Consider the following 5,590-nt stretch of genomic DNA (forward strand, 5'->3'; position numbering starts at 1 on the left):
ACCGACAAACTCTGGGAGGTTGTAGGGGACATCAAAACAAATATTTTTCCCTACTGTCAATTTTTCCTATGAGGAGTATTTAAACCGGTAGAGGAAGATTTCTCTGGCGGCAAATTAGTTAAACCAACAAACACTTTTCCATTTTTTAATGACCAAGAGACAACACATTAACGCAACCCAATTTCAATTACAGTAGATTTTTAAAAAATTCCTCCATTGACACGTAAACAAAGGTTGCGCCGTCGGATCATGTTCTGTCTGACACGGGCAAAAACCCCAGGCGTATCCTGAATTGTTCCTGCTGCTGATACTACTATCCAGGCAACCAGATCCTCTTCTGATGCAACAGAAGTTGCGTAAACAAGGTTGCGCCCCTATCCCCAGAGGGGACATGTCTGGGGATCGAGCAGGCCATGGTACAGGACCGCCTCTGCCAATCCACGTTTCTGGGAACTGCCGGTCCAGGAATCGACGCATACGACGACTGAATTGTGCCGGCGCCCCGTCATGTTGGAACCACGTGCGTTGTCTTGTAGGGAGCGGGACGTCTTCCAGCAATTGTGGCAATGCTCTGGCGAGAAAATTGTAATAGTGCCTGCCATTTAATGGCCTAGGTAGCAGATACGGCCCAATTTAACAGTCCCCAACAACACCGACCCACACATTAACGAAGAACCGCACTTGATGGGCGCTAATAACTGTGGCATGTGGGTTATATTCACTCCAAACATGCGAACTGTGCGTGTTGAAGACTCCATCACTCTCAAACGTTGCTTCATCGGTGAACAACACAGAGGATGGAAATGTAGGATGCATTTCACACTGTTCCGGGTACCACTGCGAAAACTGTGCTCTGAGTGGATAATCAACTGGTTCTAGGTTGTGGACACGCTGCAAGTAAAATGGACGTAACAATTGTTCTCGAAGGACTGTTCTTACATTCGTCTTACGTACTCAACGACAACTTCCAATCCGGAGGTGAAGTCTAGAATAGTATAGGTTCGCAACAGTACAGTGCCTAACTGTCCTAACTATAAACTCTCGCGGTAGCGTTCTCGCTTCCCACGCCCGGGTTCCCGGGTTCGATTCCCGGCGGGGTCAGGGATTTTCTCTGCCTCGTGATGGCTGGGTGTTGTGTGCTGTCCTTAGGTTAGTTAGGTTTAAGTAGTTCTAAGTTCTAGGGGACTTATGACCGCAGCAGTTGAGTCCCATAGTGCTCAGAGCCATTTTTTATAAACTCTCTTGAGAGCAAAAACAGCAAGTCCGTCTGTACCAACAAAAGCTGACACCGAGCGACAGTCACACATAGGTGCTCACAACGGAGGACCTCGTCTCTCCAGCGCTGGCTTCCCAGCAAGGCTCGGCTCCACACCCTCGTAATTCCGAAAACGAATCATATTCCCGAAACCACGGAATATTCTCCTCTCTTCAGATTCTTACGAAAGCTGACCAACCATATTTTATTCTTTTGACGTTCAGCGTGGAAAGTTTGCAAGGAAAAACCTATACTCGTAGAATGGTACGCTTCTGAGTAAAAATCCTTGGAAATAACCCAGCCTGTGTGGTTTCCGAGGTACCGCTTCTTCGTTCCTCTCACCTGCGTCCAAGATTTGCAGACTTCCCGGTTATCTATCCGGTCCTCCTACAATTGCGGCTGGCCGTCACCCTACTGTGCTCCAGAGCTCAGATGTCATGACGTCCGTCTAGCTACTTCCTGTTTTTAAGCAGGACCAATCCCTGTGCGGGCCTTCCACCCAGAGCTTGAGTTCTGCCTGCCGTTTCACCTCTACTAGTATAGGCAATCATCATTACGCCGTTCTGATAATAAAGACAATCCGTCACCTTTCATGCAATAAGCGTTAACAATTATTTACAAGGCGTACGTGACAATGTCAGTCTTCTTTAAATATTCATATATACGATGTACAACCTATCGAATGGTACCTAATTGTGGTTGTAGTTCACGGCAAAGTATGGGGATGAGTGCTCGTAAGGTGCGAAATTATAGGCACCTTACACAAGTACAAGTTGTGACGCAGGAACGACAGCGTATGGAAGTTTGGTTCTGGCCGTGAGTCGCGGTTGAGGGGACCGCTCGCGTAAAGAGGAAAAACTGGGCTGGAGTACCGCTCCGACACAAATTTTCGTTGTCGTTATTCCCTTATACAGCTGGTGGTTGTCCGTATTTGCAACTGCAAATACGGTTCAAGTAAGCTGTAGAAGTTTCGCTTGGAAGCCTTTACACATCCCCCGCACTGCCCCTATCTCTGTCCATGCAGTTTCTATACTTTTGGAGCCACGAAGAAAGACATTCGCGACCGTCTATTTGCTTCGGACGAAGAGGTGCACGCTTGGGTACAGTCGAGGTTCCGCAGGCAACCGCAAACATTTTTCCATGGCGGCACTGGCCATTTTGTCTGACAGAGAGACAAATGTATTAAGAGCTACGGCGATTACTTTAGAAACAATAACCAGTTTACGTACTTTCTTCCATCTCTCTCTTTACCATTTGATTGACGCTTATATATTACCCGTATTCTGCTTTGTTTTAAACTTTTCGTCAAAACTGTGTCCAAACACGTGGTGTCATCATGACGCTATCAGAAGAAATTAAAAAGGAAGCGGGAGAAATGTTAGACTCGAACGTGTGTGGTGTAAGTGACGATCCAGATGACTCACAAACGGAAAGAAAACCGGATCAACAGGACTGGGTAAGTTTACTCTTTGCCAGAATGGGACAAATGCAGTCCGAATTAACAATGGCAATGAATTCAAATAGTGAATTCCTAGAATGGAATATAAATGCATCCAGTGAGTCGCTAGAAGCGAAATTAAACTTAACTAGTGAATCGCTGGAAGCAAAAATGAAAAGCAACGGTGATGTACTGAAAGAAGAGATCTCAAATTTAAAACTTCAATTAGGAGAAAGTTTGAAGGGCGTGAACTCCAAAATTGAAGCTATAGAAAATAAGTTTGTGACCTTAGAAAATAAGTTGGCCACAGTTACCTCAAGTCAAGGGAAGGAGATTGAAAGGTTAACTGCAGCTCAAAGAACTGTGGAGGAGAGGGTTGACAAATTAAGTCTAGATACAGAATCAAAAGTTAACTCCTTAGATGCTGAGTTAAATAAGATACAAGAGTCTGTAACATGTAATTTAAGTGTAGTAGACAAGAGATTCACTGTAATTCAAGATAATTTTGTGTCTAGAAATTTATGTATGAATGGTGCAGCTCCACATGCTGCAAGACAGCTTCCTCAAATTGCAGCGTTCTTACCGTGCGACGGCGTCCCTGTCAAGGTAATCTGCTAAATGACCCGGTCTCATGCAGATGTTGGTACACAGCAGCAAAGGTCGTATGATGCGGGATACGGCGATTAGGATATTGTTGTTGATAAACCTGCTGTGCAGCTCGTCCGTTGTGGTGCGCTACGTAGTACGCACCAACCATATCAGTGTACTCACTCCAGGCGTATCGCTCCATTAGTAAACAGAGACAAGGCACTACTACACTGGTGGACAGCAGTTGCCTACAACTGAAGAGCGTAATACGCCCTCTAACAACTGAAGATCGTAATACGGCCTCCAGCGGTTTAAATAATCCTCATAGGAAAAAATGACATTAGGGAAAAATATTTGTTTTGATATCCCCTACAACCTCCCAGAGTTTGTCGGTTTAAATACTTTTCACCCTGTAGACTGAGCGATAATGCAGGACAACAGCTTTAACGTCGCACTGGCCAGCCAACTGGTGCAACTAATCAGCAATGATGTGAGCAGTTGCAGTTCAGACGTAAAACAAGAAAATCATACGAACAGTATAGCTTCGAATGTCATATAATTTTTAAAGCGAATGAAGTAATATTCGGCAAAACACAGCTATCACATGCTTGTTAGGTGAACAGACGTAAGGCATAAAATGCTCTCGTTCCCACGCAACGCAGTATTCCAGTTGCAAACAAGAGAAATGAGAATTCCTGACTTAAACACAGGGTAATTTTTATGAGCGAACTGTGTGTGATGCAAAAACATACTGCAGGGGTTTCGCCATATTGCTGATACTGACGCCACTGAAGCTATAAATTACAGTCAATCGTCTGGTAATGTCTTAGCTCCTTCCTTATCCGATTCCCAGAAGTGCATTTCAGTTCTGGAACTGCCATCCGCTACGCTGATAACGAGTCGGTCAGCAACAGAATCCACGAAGCCACCCAGGCGCCGCATTTTCTCCTTTTCTGACGTGCCGTTCTATATCCCACCACCGTTGGGCAGTGACATGAGAAAAAGCTGCCTGCTTTAGTTCCAGTGCGTCTGGCAGCTTAATAGTCTTTTTATTTCCCGCGACAACCCGTACTTTGTTGGGTTCACATTGTAGCGGTACAGTGGAAAACATAAAGATGCGGCATTTGTATGGTGTGCTCGACGCAGAGAAAATGATTGCATTCCGTAACATATCACACTGTTTCGTGTGAGGCTACATCTGTGGAATAAAACAACGGTGATTGCATTCCGTGACATATCACACTGTTTCGTGTGAGGGTATATCTGTGGTATAAAACAATGGATAAGGTACAAATAAGGAGAATCTGGTATTTCATTTTTGCCTTAAAATTAAAGTGTTATATTTTCTTAATTTAAGAAAGCTTTATTGCACTACTGGCCGTTAAAATTGCTACACCAAGAAGTAAAGAGTTTCTGAAGAAGAGAAATTTGTTAACATTGAGTGCAGATTTAAGTGTCAGGAAGTATTTGTATGGAGTGTAGCCATGTATGGAAGTGAAACATGGACGATAAATAGTTTGGACAAGAAGAGAACAGAAGCTTTCGAAATGTGGTGCTACAGAAGAATGCTGAAGATTAGACGGGTAGATCACATAACTAATGAAAAGGTATTGAATAGAATTGGGGAGAAGAGGAGTTTGTGGCACAACTTGACTAGAAGAAGGGATCGGTTGGTAGGATGTGTTCTGAGGCATCAAGGGATCACCAATTCAGTATTGGAGGGCAGCGTGTAAGATAAAAATCGTAGAGGGTCTCGCGTAACTTCGGCCGTCGTAATTTAATATATATATTATTGTTACTATTATTATTTTTTGATTGTTGCCGACTTACGTGGTGGGCCTTAATAAAAGTGATATTCCATTTAATTGTGCGGTGGTGGTGTAATGTTGAGCATAGTTGCCTTCCAAGCAGTTGATCCGGGTTCGATTCCCGGCCACCGCAACGGGCGCAAATTTTCGTCCGCAGCTCGTGGTCGTGCGGTAGCGTTCTCGCTTCCCACGCCCGGGTTCCCGGGTTCGATTCCCGGCGGGGTCAGGGATTTTCTCTGCCTCGTGATGACTGGGTGTTGTGTGACGTCCTTAGGTTAGTTAGGTTTAAGTAGTTCTAAGTTCTAGGGGACGGATGACCATTGATTTTAAGTCCCATAGTGCTCAGAGCCATTTAAACCATTTAACCATTTAATTTTGATTTTTACGGTTAAATGCTTTCCTGAAGTTCTCCTTTTTAACAATATTAATTTTAAATTATTCGTTACGTTAATGAATGTTAGACTCGTTGAATCTTAAAACATGAGCATATAAGTTGTACAA

At 44.1% G+C, this 5,590-nt stretch overlaps 1 non-coding gene across 1 annotated transcript; it reads left to right on the top strand.

Annotated features, from left to right (window-relative positions):
• The first annotated feature begins 5,150 nt into the window (after positions 1 to 5,150).
• On the top strand, positions 5,151 to 5,222 carry Trnag-ucc (transfer RNA glycine (anticodon UCC)). Its single transcript has one exon. It is a non-coding gene; the product is annotated as a tRNA-Gly (tRNA).
• The last annotated feature ends 368 nt before the right edge of the window (positions 5,223 to 5,590 follow it).

Source organism: Schistocerca cancellata, chromosome 10 (assembly GCF_023864275.1).
Source record: "Schistocerca cancellata isolate TAMUIC-IGC-003103 chromosome 10, iqSchCanc2.1, whole genome shotgun sequence".
Taxonomy (NCBI): domain Eukaryota; kingdom Metazoa; phylum Arthropoda; class Insecta; order Orthoptera; family Acrididae; genus Schistocerca; species Schistocerca cancellata.